Genomic DNA, 14,766 nt, shown 5'->3' with positions numbered 1-14,766 from the left:
ACACCGTAATAGTAGGGGCTTTTAACACCGCACTTTCACCAATGGACAGATCATCCAAAATTAAAATAAATAGGGAAACACAAACTTTAAATGATACATTAAACAGAATGGACTTAATTGATATTTATAGGACATTCCATCCAAAAACAACAGAATACACTTTCTTCTCAAGTGCTTACGGAACATTCTCCAGGGTAGACCATACCTTGGGTAACAAATCAAGCCTTGGTAAATTTAAAAAAATTGGAATCATATCAAGTATCTTTTCTGACCACAATGCTATGAGACTAGATATCAATTACAGGAAATAAACTGTAAAAAACACAAACACATGGAAGCTAAACAATACACTACTAATAAACAAGCGATCACTGAAGAAATCAAAGAGGAACTCAAAAAATACCTAGAAACAAATGACAATGAAAATACAATGACCCAAAGCCTCTGTGATGCAGCAAAAGCAGTTCTTAGAGGGAAGTTTCTAGCAATATAATCCTACTTCAAGAAACAAGAAACATCTCAAATAAACAACCTAACCTTACATCTAAAGCAATTAGAGAAAGAAGAAGAAAAAACCCCAAAGTTAGTAGAAGGAAAGAAATCATAAAGATCAGATCAGAAATAAATGAAAAAGAAATGAAGGAAACAATATCCAAGATCAATAAAACTAAAAGCTGGTACTTTGAGAAGATAAACAAACTTGATAAACCATTAGCCAGACTCATCAACAAAAACACAGCGAAGATTCAAATCAACAGAATTAGAAATGAAAAAGGCGAAGTAACAACTGACACTGCAGAAATACAAAGGCTCATGAGAGATTCCTACAAGCCACTCTATGCCAACAAATTGGACAACCTGGACGAAATGGACAAATTCTTAGAAAAGCATAAACTTCTGAGTGGAACCAGGAAAAAATAGAAAATATAAACAGATCAATCACAAGCACTGAAATTGAAACTGTGATTATAAATCTTCCAATAAGCAAAAGCCCAGGACCAGAGGGCTTCACAGGTGAATTCTATCAAACATTTAGAGAAGAGCTACCACCTATCCTTCTTAAACTCTTCCAAAATATAGGAGAGGGAGGAACACTCCCAAACTCATTCTACAAGGCCACCATCACCCTGATACCAAAACAAGACAAAGATGTCACAAAGAAAGAAAACTACAGGCCAATATCACTGATGAACATTGATGCAAAAATCTTCAACAGAATACTAGCAAACAGAATCCAACAGCACATTAAAAGGATCATACACCATGGTCAAGTAAGGTTTATCCCAGGAATGCAAGTATTCTTCAATGTACACAAATCAATCATGTGATACACCATATTAACAAAATGAAGGATAAAAACCATATGATAATCTCAGTAGATGAAGAAAAAGCTTTTGACAAAAGTCAACACCCATTTATGATAAAACTCGAGAAAGTAGGCATAGAGTGAACCTACCTCAACATAATAAAAGCCAAATATGACAAGCCAACAGCCAATGTCGTTCTCAATGTTGAAAATCTGAGACCGTTTCCTCTAAGATCAGGAACAAGACAAGGTTGCCCAATCTCATCACTATTATTAAACATAGTTTTGGAAGTTTTAACCACAGCAATCAGAGAAGAAAAGGAAATTAAAGGAATCCAAATCAGAAAAGAAGAAGTAAAGCTGTCACTGTTTGCAGATGACATGATACTATACACAGAGAAACCTAAAGATGCTACCAGAAATCTACTAGAGCTAATCAATGAACTTGGTAAAGTAGCAGGATACAAAATTACTGCACAGAAATCTCTTGCATTCCTATACACTAATGATGAAATATCTTAAACAGAAATTAAGGAAACACTCCCATTTACCACCGCAACACAAAGAATAAAATACCTAGGAATAAACTTACCTAAGTAGACAAAATGCCTGTATGTAGAAAACTATAAGACACTAATAAAAGAAATTAAAGATGATACAAAGAGATGGAGAGATATACCATGTTCTTGGATTGGAAGAATCAGCATTGTGAAAATGACTATACTACCCAAAGCAATCTAGAGATTCAGTGCAATCCCTATGAAACTACCAATGGCATTTTTCACAGAATTAGAACAAAAAATTTCAAAATGTGTATGGAAACACCAAAGACCCCAAATAGCCAAAGCAAACTTGAGAAACAAAAACTGAGCTGGAGGAATCAGGCTCCCTGACTTCAGATTATACTACAAAGTTACAGTAATCAAGATATTATGGTACTGGCACAGAAACAGAAATATCGATCAATGGAACAGGATAGAAACCCAGAGGTAAACCCATGCACATATGGTCACCTTATCATTGATAAAAGAGGCAAGAATATACAACTGAGAAAAGACAGCCTCTTCAATGAATGGTGCTGGGAAAATTGGACAGCTACATGTAAAGAATGAAATTAGAACACTCCCTAACACCATATGCAAAAATAAACTCAAAATGGATTAAGGACCTAAATGTAAGGCCAGACACTAAAACTCTTAGAGGAAAACATAGGCAGAACACTCTATGACATAAATCACATCAAGATCCTTTTTGACCCACCTCCTAGAAAAATGGAAATAAAAACAAAAATAAACAAATGGGACCTAATGAAACAAAACTTTTGCACAGCAAAGGAAACCATACACAAGATGAAAGACCACCCTCAGAATGGGAGAATATATTTGCAAATAAACCAACTGACAAAGGATTAATCTCCAAATTATATAAGCAGCTCATGAAGCTCAATATGTAAAAAACAAACAACCCAATCCAAAAATGGGCAGAAGGCCTAAACAGACATGTCTCCGAAGAAGATATACAGATTGCCAACAAACACATGAAAGGATGCTCAACATCCCTAATCATTAGAGAAATGCAAATCAAAACTACAATGAGGTATCACCTCACACTAGTCCGGATGGCCTTCATCAAAAAATCTACGAACAATAAATGCTGGAGAGGGTGTGGAGAAAAGGGAACCCTCTCGCACTGTTGGTGGGAATGTAAATTGATAGAGTCACTATGGAGAACAGTATGGAGGTTCCTTAAAAAACTAAAAATAGAACTACCATATGAACCAGCAATCCCACTACTGGGCATATACCCTGAGAAAACCATAATTCATAAAGAGTCATGTACCACAATGTTCATTGGACCTCTATTTACAATTGCCAGGACATGGAAGCAACCTAAGTGTCCATCAACAGATGAATCGATAAATAGGTGGCACATATATACAATGGAATATTACTCAGCCATAAAAAGAAATGAAATTTAGTTATTTGTAGTGAGATGGATGGACCTAGAGTCTGTCATACAGAGTGAAGTAAGTCAGAAAGAGAAAAACAAATACCATATGCTAACACATTTATGTGGAATCTAGAAAACAAATGGTTCTGAGGAACCTAGGGGCAGGACAGGAATGAAGATACAGGCATAGAGTGTGGAGTTAAGGACACGGGGAGTGGGAAAGGTAAGCTGGGAGGAAGTGAGAGAGTAGCATTGACATATATGTACTACCATATGTGAAATAGCTAGTGGGAAGCAGCCATAGCACAGCGAGATCAGCTCCGTGCTTTGTGTTCACCTAGAGGGGTGGGATAGGGAGGGTGGGAGCAAGACACAAGAGGGAGGGTATATGGGGATATATGTATACATATAGCTGATTCACTTTGTTATACAGCAGAAACTAACACAACACTGTAAAGCAATTATACTCCAATAAAGATGATTAAAAAAAGAGTTCCTATAACATTTGTGTCATTTACACTACACCAGTTTGATTACAAACTGACATAATAAGAATGTTTTATAGAAGCAGTGTTTTCAAGGCATCTTCAGTATTCTCCTCAGAGACCCTCCTAATTTTTTCCCAAATTAGTGTCATGAATCCTGAGAGAACATCTCATATGTGCTCCAAAATCTCATTTTAGTCTTTTCTACATAGCACCTCTGTGTTCCTTCTCTGCAGTTCACTGGCCTATGTCTCTTCATCAACAATTCCAAGTGTCAGTTATGCTATTAATAGCCAAAGAGCGTTCCAGAACTGCCACTCTTGTCTATATTGTCTTGTACTCTTGCTGATTGCCTATGTTGTGGGCTCTGCTATCTATACCATCTCCTGTTGTTCGTACCATTGACTAAAGTTTAGAACCTGTTATGTCCAATATGGTAGCTGCCAGCCAGCCCCAAGTGGATACTGAGCACTTGAAATGAGGCTACTCTGACTGAAGCTCTGATTTTTATTTTGAAATTTTAAAACTGATCTTTGAGTTATTAGAAAACTCTTAAGTATGGAATAACTTGGTTATATGAATTTATTTTTCACTTGTACATTTAAAAAATCTAAATACAATTATTTCCAAAGAAAATTTAACATTTGATTTGAGAAATGCTGTAAGTGTAAAATACAGACAAGATTTCCATTTCTTTTCTTATTTTTTTGGCTACTATAAAGTTTAAAATTATATATGTGGCTAGTGTTACAAATCTGTTGGATAGTGCTGTTTTGCACTAAGACTTTCAATATCCTTTTAGCTCACTTTAAAAATAATGTTCTGTTGGGGAAATATAATTAAAAACAGCCTCTTGCCAACCTCTCCACAAATACAGAAGAGAAAGAAAAGTTTTATTTTTAAATAAGCATGAAATCTAAATATGATGTATTAATATATCATAGGCAATTGGCTAAAGAGATTGCAAGATAGAAGTCTCATTATTTCACACAGTGGAGCATATGCAACCCATTCCACACATGTTCTCAAAGTAAATGATAACTAGTCCTTAAGTAGGGAACTTCATGGAAACATTTGTGATACACTGTCATTCTAAATTCATCTGCTAATTGGGATAGTCTCATGTATTTGCTAATTGCCTTTTTCTAAAAGAAAAGCAAGTTTCTCATCTCTTAAAACAGTAGGTAGGTTTTCAACCTACAGCACAGCACAGGCTAAAGTTAGGCTCCTACTGTCCTAGGGACAATGGGAGGTATGGGTACAATCCTTTTTGATTACTTCTCAAAAAGATGTTTCCCAATTCCTTGAGAAAAAGATTTCTGTTTATAAAGCTAGCTGGGGACCTATTTAGCCTTTAAAAATATTTATATACACCTAAAAGGGGCAGAGAAAGCATTACAGTTACAGGTTATCTAAAGTAAATGTTCAAAGAAAAAGCCCAGGGAGGGAAGCATCTTTGCTGTCTTACACCAGAGAAGCTCAATATTTTTCTGTTTTTAGATTTGTATTTACACTTACAGTTCTTATTTCATGTGAGTTATAACAGTAATATTAGTACATATATATTGTAAAACAGCTTAAAAATAGGAATATTTAATAATAATTTGCAATATTATTTTTTCCCTTATCCCTAATTCCTCACCTTCCGTTATAGTTAAATGACTTGCTTTCCCAGAGATTAATAATGTATTGTCTATTTTCTCCTTTTACATATCACAGAGGATATTTCTTTCTTTTGGCCTGTCTACCCTTTTGGCATGTGCAATTCACTCACTCCATGTTTGGGTGGGCTTTGTTGTTGTTTTTTTATTGTTTTTTAAATCAGTTGGCTCCATCTTTCTTCTCCAGAGATAGCACAAAACTCAAGCTGTAGTAGAGTTTGTTTGTTTGTTTCCCCTAGGATTAATATGAATTCTTAAAAGAAATTACACTTCATCTATGAGACTACAAACTCTAAGGACAAGTTAACCTATAATTGAGGGAACTGATTTTACAGCTTCTTGGAGAGTTTACCTAAGAATGAATTTAACTCAGAGAAAAGCAGAGCTGAGTTGAAGGGAGAAAAAGAGAGGTCCATGTGTTATGGCTGAGCTCTTGGATTCATCAGTGCCTGTAGTCAGACCCCATTGTGCATTTCCTAGGTAAGAACTTCACATACTTCACCTCTGCTTAAGCTGGCTGAGGTTGGATTTTTGTTTTTTCAAGCACAGATTTCCAGCCTATACACATATATGTGAGACTTTGTCTTAATTTAAGGAGGCACACTCTTAATCAAGAATGCAATGTATTATATAAGACAAATGATCATTTTAGAGTGCTCCTTTATGTCCAGTTTACAACCACAGTTTTTTATTGGCTTGACTGTCCAGACATAAATTTCTAGACTTTCCTTTAGACAATTTCAACATTCTATATAATTGTTATGGTCAGTACAGACTCTTTAAAAGGGGATCTTAAAAATAAGCTATGGGTTTAATTGAATTAGTTTTATTATGATAATATTTAAAATATACCAAAAAATAGTATATAAACTATTATTATAGTAATAGTTTAATACTACTTATAACAGTATTAAACCAAAACAAATTCTGATGCAAATACAAATTCTAAAAAGTCCAATAATACATAAATTATTTACATATATTATGTATGTTTCTGGGGTGGGAATCCCTAATCATAAGAAAAGTCCTCTTCTTTGTTCTAGCATTTTCATAGATTTGTATCTGTGTGTTTGGGTGAATCAGTAACTTAGGTTGATTTATCTGAGTTATATAAAGTAGAGATTCTTTTTTTTAATTAGACACCCAATTGTCCCCAAGGCATTTATTTACCAGCCTACTCTTCCCATTAATTTGAAATAGGCACCTTTATAAACTTTCAAATACAGCATTTCCCCCATAGTAGTTTGAAAACATTTTGCCCTATTTTTCTTTCTAAGCCAGCAAACTTATCAAAATCTTCTTCATTATATACTTAGTACTCTTTTTACTGATAATAAAATATTCCAGTTTTGTTTGTATAGATCAGAATCTCTTCAACATACCTACCTTCAAGCTGAATGTATTACTTACTAGTATGACAGAAGTTTACGGAGTTTGGCATATCTGTGCTATTCTCAGCCAAGTGATAACTCAATTTGTATTATTCAGATTCATCTGACAGTAACTTGGCACCTCCTGTGCCAGACTTTTCTCTTTCTCTCTTCTCTCAATCGATAGAAAGATAGACAACTTCTCTTTCTCTTTCTTGAGCTCACCTTTGAAATTTTCTCTTTATTGTTATTTGTTTTGTATTCTTCTATGAGATGTTCATTCAGGTGCAGCCACGAGATGAGACAGAGAGGCTCAGGAAAACAAGTTTAAATACTCACAGGTCCTCAAGACAGCAGGCACTGTCATACCATGCAAGGCCACATGAAAAGCATCAGGGTGGTCAGGAGGCAGGAGGATACAGAGGGAGGTGAAAGCATTAGGCCAGAGCCTTCACTGGGGTTTCCAAGGGAAAGGCCAAAAAGGGTGGGGTAACAGTTTATGATTGGCTAGTTTGAATGGTTTTGGCAGGCTCTAAGCTATGGGGGCGTGGGGTGTGCCTAGTTGCCTGGTCCCTGGCCCTGGAATGATTAAGGCAGAAGAATATTGGCTCTTGGGGTGCATGGGACAGATTGAGGAAGTATGGCTCTGGATTGGTTAGGCTGCACATCAAAGGCATACTCCAGAGGCCCTTTGCCCCTGGAAGGGCAGACTTTCCCAAACCAGAAAGTTTTTTTTTTTTTTTAAATGTCAAAACACAATAATATATACCATTAAAAAATACATTATTACCTCCAAATTTAATGAGGATATATTTCATACTATCAATTTTATTTTTTTGCAGACTAGCTGGATGTTCTTTCTGGGAGAGTATATTTTTTGTTATTGTTACCTTAATGATGAATATGCTTCTCTGTGTGTTTATGAGTATGTTTGTGTTGGGGAAGGTGGTCATAGGGAAGGGGATTTAAGCCCAGGATAATTAAGTTAACTCTTCTACATGGGGTTTCAAATAGTCTGTATCTGTTGAGTTTTAATGGAATGTTCCCATCTGCTTTATATGTTACAGAAATTGTTCTAATATAGTTACATCACTGCTCTGAGCCATAACTACTTTCTGATACACACACATATATATGTATATGTATATATGTGTATATGTATACATACATATGTACATGGCAAAATATATGTTCTATATTTAAACATATATAAGTATACCCTATAATTGAGCATACATATATGGAAGTAAAGTATTTGTGTGTTTAAATACTTTTTACCAGAAATTCCAACATACTATGTTTGTTGTACTTAGATTTTTCACCTCAAATTGAACCAGAAACTTTTGTAGTGTTTCTTTACTTCAGAAAGTATTTGTCTTCTAAAGAAACCCTAGTGTTTCTGCCCATCATCCTCCAGACTTGCAGGAAGGTTTGAAATCTAGCAGTTCCATATTGTGGCTCAAAGTTGGATCACTGATATCCTCTTCATTACATAGAATTTACAAAAATCGTTGAGCATTGTTTTCGATGTTTAATAATATTTTGATTGATGCTTTTATACTTCCTGTCAAAAACATTCATCTGCTCTGTCAATATTCTCAAAAAACTCAATTATTTTATTTTCATTTATTGATGTAATTTAAACAAACATTTTAGTAGACACATATAATTCACAATAGATTTGTTTTGAACTTTCTACCTTGCTTTTGTATAGATTTTATGGAAGTGTGTATTCTAGGACACACATTCACAGGGCATTCAAGGTGGTATTTGTTAGTCCAGGAAACATGGATTTTTATAAGAAATTAATAGCCAATAAATGTAATACCATGAAAATGTGGGAAGAGGATAAAATATTTATGTAACCTTTTGTGTGCCATGGAAATAATCCATTTCCTGGTTTCATATATCATGACATGATTTTTTTCCTCAGATCTTTCCTTAAGCATAGATTTTTTTTATATGATGATTTTGCCATCAATTATGCCTATGGTCTGTAGTCATAATATAGTCAATATCATTAAGTATATAAGAACAGATAATATTTTACATAATATTTTACACTCATTTTAATAAATAAGTTTTATTGATTTATCCTTGAGTTAACCATTTTCCATATAATTAAATATAGGATGACAGATAAGTAGTATAATGGATATGCATCACAAAAATGGATATCATACTTTAGAAGTTTATAATCTATAGGAATAGATTGAAGGATAGAAGAAAGAGTTTTTTATAATTTCTAAAGAAATCACAATAAAGCAGCCTGATTTCAGATAGCATGGAGTGTGAAAGATAGTTTCAAAATGAAAATAAAAAGTATATGCAGTGAAAGTTCTATAGAAATGTTATAGATTAGTTAGAAATGTGTGAGAAAATAACTATACTCTTCATAAGAAAACATTGCAAATAGGAGGGGGTATTAAAACACATATTTCTGATTGACTGAGCTGATTTCAGGAGTAATAACTAAACTTACATCTACTTTTTCATACCCATATTTGTTAGGTATGAACAGTATGGGCACTAAGAAATTACCTTATCATGGTTTTCATATATACACTCTGCACCAGTGAATAAAGAAATCATCTTTGTATCAATCTAAGGCAGTAAGTTCTGCAAAAATGTATCTAGTAGAGTTATGCTTTTCTGGGATTAATATTTTTCTTTTCAGATAATTTTTATTTTTTATTAATGTATAGTTGATTTACAACATTAATTAGTCTCAGGTCTAAAACATAACGATCAAATATTTTTATAGTTTATATTAAACTCCATTTACAGCTTTATAACATATTAACTGTACTCCTTATGCTATACAATATATACGTGTAGTTTATTTATTTTATTTATAGTAGTTTGTACCTCTTAATCCCCTACCCCTATTGTTCCCCAACCCTTCCTTCTCCCCACTTGTAACTAGTAGTTTGTTCTCTATATCTGTGAACCTGTTTTTGTTTTGTTATATTCATTCGTTTAATTTTTAGATTTCATATATATATATATATATGAATATATATATATATACCACATCTTCTTTATCCAGTCATCTGTTGATGGACACTAAGGTTGCCTCCACATCTTGGCTATTGTAAATAATGCTGCTATGAACATGGAGTGTGTGTATCTTTTCAAATTAGTATTTTTGTTTTCTTTGCATATATACACAGGAGTGGAATTGATGGCTCATATGGTAGTTCTATTTTTAGTTTTGTCAGGAATTTCCATACTGTTTTCCATAGTAGCTGCACCAATTTACATTCTCACCAACAGTGTAGGAGGGTTCCCTTTTTTTTGTTTGTTTGTTTGTTTTTTTGCGGTACGTGGGCCTCTCACTGTTGTGGCCTATCCCGTTGCAGAGCACAGGCTCCGGACGCGCAGGCTCAGCAGCCATGTCTCACGGGCCTAGCCACTCTGCGGCATGTGGGATCTTCCCGAACCGGGGCATGAACCTGTGTCCCCTGCATCGGCAGGCGGACTGTCAACCACTGCGCCACCAGGGAAGCCCAGGAGGATTCCCTTTTCACCACATGCTCTTCAGTGTTTCTTGTTTGTGGTCTTTTTAATGATTACCATTCTGACAGATGTGAGGTGATAGCTCATTGCAGTTTTGATTTGCATTTCTCTGATGATTAGCTATGTTGAGCATCTTTTCATATGCCTGTTAGTCATCTGTATGTCCTCTTTGGCAAAATGTTTATTCAGGTTTTTTGCTCATTTAATATTGGGTTTTTGGTTTTTTGATGTTGAGTTGTATGAGCTGTTTATATATTTTGGATATTAACTCCTTAACCGTCATATCACTTGCAAATATTTTCTCTCATTCTGTGGGCTGTCTTTTCATTTTGTGGAAGGTTTCCTTTGCTATGCAAAAGCTTTTAAGTTTAATTAGGTCCCATTTGTTTATTTTTGCTTCTGTTTTCTTTTGCCTTAGGAGACAGATACAAATAATATTATTGTGGTTGATGTCAGAGTGTTCTGCCTGTGTTTTCTACCCTTTTCCCTCCAGGACCCCTATTATGTGAATGTTAGTATTCTTGATGTTGTCCCACAAGCCCTTTAAAATATTCTCATTTTTTAAAATTTGTTTTTCTTTTTGCTGTTTTGTTTGGATGATTTCTATTCTATCTTCCAGATCACTTAGGCATTCTTCTGTATCACCTAGTCTGCTGTTAATTCCTTCTGGTGTGTTTTTCATTTCAGTTATTGTATTCATCAGCTCTGACTGGTGGTTTGTATTTTCTGGTTCTTTGTTAAAATTCTCACTGTATTCATTTATTCTTTTTCTTAGTTCAATTATCATTATTATACTAATGCTCTGAACCCTTTACCTGGTCATTTATTTATCTCTATTATATTAGTTTTATTAAAGTTTTTTTTCTTATTCTATTAATTGAAACAAATTCCCCTATCTTATGTTGTCTACCTTACACTGTCTCTATGAAATTCGGTGAAACAGTTACCTGTCCTGGTTTTGAACATATATTCTTGTGTGGGAGCTTCACTCTTCAGTGTAATTGTGCCCACTGGCTTTGGTGGGAACGCTAGATCTGAAATGAGCATTGGTCACATCTCCCCCCAGGGTTTGCTGACAGCTGTTACCTTCATGGGACATGGGGCTGGAGATAGAGGGGCTAGAGCTAGAACAAGGTGAGAGCCAAGGCTTCTCCTATGATCATTAGCTGACAGTGTCCTATTGGGGGTAAGAGCAGGACCCAAGGTGCTGGAGCTGAAGAGCTGAGGGTTAAGTCTGAGCTGGTTCTGTTCCCTCTAAGTGTACACTCTATTTCCTCCCAGCCTCAGCACCTTCACTCCAGAGGGGATCAGTGCTAGAGCATAAGGGGTCTGAGCCAGCACCCAATGCCTGTTGGGGCACACACTGATGCAATCCCAGCACACCAGTCAGAATTCCAGACTACTCCCTGTCTACTGTATCTGGGAGCACCAGTAATGGCCACTTTTGCCCAGTTCAGGTGCAGTGCTGGGTCCAAGCCAGATTTAGCCCCCACAACTAGGCACTGTCCTCAGCAATGACAGCCTTCACCCTAGTGGGGAGCTGCACCAGAGCAAGAACGGCTGGAGTGGGCATTTGGTGTCAGTTTGTGCACAGGCTGGGATAGTCCCAGCATCCCAGAGACAGCATGAGACAGCTCCGGATCCACCGCCTCTGCAAGCGCCAGCAACCACAGCCCCCACCCTATTCAGACACAGTGCCAGGTCCAAGCCTGCTCCATCCCCCTCGACTGCAAACATTCCTCTGCAGTGCAGCCTTCACCCCAGTGGGAAGCCATGCCAAAGCTGGAGGAGCTGGGAAGTTTCAGGAGACTGGCCAGAGTCTTGAGCAGTCTCAATCTGCTCCCTCCACCTTGTTCCTGGGTATAAGCAAGCAGGTTCTTAATAAGCAGTCTAGGTTTCTTACAGTCCTCCTGTTAGTCCCACTGGTTTTCAAGCCAGCCAAGGGGATCCATCTTCCTGGTGTTGGATATCAGGGCTGGGGTGCCCAACATGTGGTTCAGACTACTCTCTCCCAGGGAGGATCTTTGAACCCACACAATTCCCCTTCTTTTCTGTGTTCTCTCCTAGAGGTACAGGTCCTGAATTGATTGCTTGTCTTCCCTTCCTACCTGACTCCATGTAGATCACACTTTATAACTTTGTTGTGTAAGGGTCTTTATGCCAGTCTCCAGTTTGTTTTCAGTGAGAATTGCTCCATATGTAGATGTATTTTTGTTGTGTTCATGGGGGAAGGTGAGCCCAAGGTCCTCCTGCTCTGCCATCTTGATCTCCTCCTCCCAGATTATTTTTAAATCTAACTTAGGTTTCTGCTTATAACTATATTTACACCTATTTGGAAATATGCTGAACATCATTTCCTAAATCACTTTAGGCTCCCAGGAATTGATTCAGTGCTCATAAATAAATGCTATTGTTAGAAGAATATTCCAATTCCATATTAGTAAAAATAAATTCAATGATCATCAAGCTAGTATTTCCCATTTGATCCTGATATTTGTGTATCTTCTAGTAAGCTGTTTGGAAATTAAATTATTCTATGTGAGGCATTCCAGAAATTTAACCAGAAAAAGCATTCTTTATTTTTCTGAGTAACTAGAAAGCTATTTCAAGTATCAAATTCTCATCAATTTCAGCTTTGCTCCAAGATGAATAAAGCTAAAATATCTCAAAACTGAAATTATAGTAACCTACAATTTTATAATGAAAGTGAATTATCTAATATAAAATTCTGTATACTTCAGATTTTCAAATAATTTTCCTAAACTCCATCTTCTTCTCATAATATACTTTAAATGCATAGTTTAATTCTCCAGCATAAATTAATTAAAATATAGGTTTTGAATGTCTAGGTCATTCAGTACTTTATAAAAAGAAATGAAAGATGAGAAGAGCATGTTCAAAGACAATTAAGACATGTTGTTTGGCTTAAATGACTTTCCAAATTAATAAAAAGAAAAATAACTACACAGGTAGTAGATAAATACAAATGTAATATTGAAGGAGAATTGCCATCAGTGTATCAAGTACTTTGAGAGTACTGAGGATAGAAAGATTTCTTCTGGTTCAAGGAGAAGGTGGAGGGTTTTTTTTTGAGGAATAGGCATTTGATTCAGACGTCCCACTAAAGGTCCCACTAAAAATGGCATTTCTAGTGTCATTAAATAAGAGAAGGAATTGTTCACAGAAGGAATATTTTGAATCAAGAAAAGAAAAAAGGAGAGTTTAGAGGACATTGGGGCTATTATATTTTTCATTTTTGCTACATAAGTGTTTCAGTTGTCATTTTGGGTCAGACAATTCTTTGTATGCTGTTCCATGCATTGTAGGATGTTTAGCAGCTTCCAAGATCTCTACCAGTAGCACTCATCCTCCAGTCTTGTCATCCATGAATGTTTGCAGACATGCCAGGTACCTCCTAGGGAAAAATTTGTCTCCAGTTATGAACCACTGGGCCACAGTGCAAAATGCATGAGGGATTGTGCTAAAGTATAGGTTGCAATAACTTTTTTTTCTTTTTTTTTTTTCTTTTTTTGTGGTACGTGGGCCTCTCACTGTTGTGGCCTCTCCCATTGCAGAGCACAGGCTCTGGACGCACAGGCTCAGCGTCCATGGCTCACGGGCCTAGCTTCTCCGAGGCATGTGGAATCTTCCCGGACCAGGGCACGAACGCATGTCCCCTGCATCGGCAGGCAGACTCTCAACCACTGTGCCACCAGGGAAGCCTGGTTGCAATAACTTTTAGTGAGTACCATCACTGGAAAGTCATTGGCTAAGCATTTTGTGTTCATTATCTTATGTAATCTTCACCCTGACCTTATGCCATTATTACAGAAACTAAGAATGAGATGTCTAATGACTTTTCTAAAATCTCACATCTAATTAGTAGTAGATTTTGGCTTTAAACAGTTATTTGTCTCCATAACCTGTGCATTTGGATATAATGATATACTCTCAACAGACTGTAAACCTTGGCATTCCTCCCATCAAGAGATGGGGTTGGCTTCCCCACTCTTTGAATTTGGGAGGGCTTTATGGCTGTTTTAACCAGTATGATATGGAGTAAATGAAGTTGTGCTAGTTTCTGGGCATATGCCTTGATGGAATGGTTTTCATTTTTATTTCATAAACTCTGGATTTTTGTAAACAGTGGCAATATACAAATTATGGCTTTGTTTTAGTAAGAATTTTGGGGGCAGGAGCTTATATTTGAGAATTGAATTGGAATTGAATACAAGAAAACAAAATACAGTTGTAGTTACTATGAACAAAATTGATGATTGAAATAGGAAAGAGAGAATTTGGAAAAACTGTAATAATGCCATCATATCTTGAATAGATATACTGTAGGATTACAGGAGGAGCAAACTGATTCAAAGCCCCTATTAACTTTGAGTTCATGGAAACTTGACTCTGTATGTTTCTGTTTCCATTTCCCTAGTGACACATCTCCAGCTATATCCCATAGCCATTCTGCT

The sequence above is a fragment of the Mesoplodon densirostris genome, chromosome 4 (assembly GCF_025265405.1).
Source record: "Mesoplodon densirostris isolate mMesDen1 chromosome 4, mMesDen1 primary haplotype, whole genome shotgun sequence".
Lineage (NCBI taxonomy): Eukaryota > Metazoa > Chordata > Mammalia > Artiodactyla > Ziphiidae > Mesoplodon > Mesoplodon densirostris.
This window is presented reverse-complemented; position numbering follows the sequence as displayed.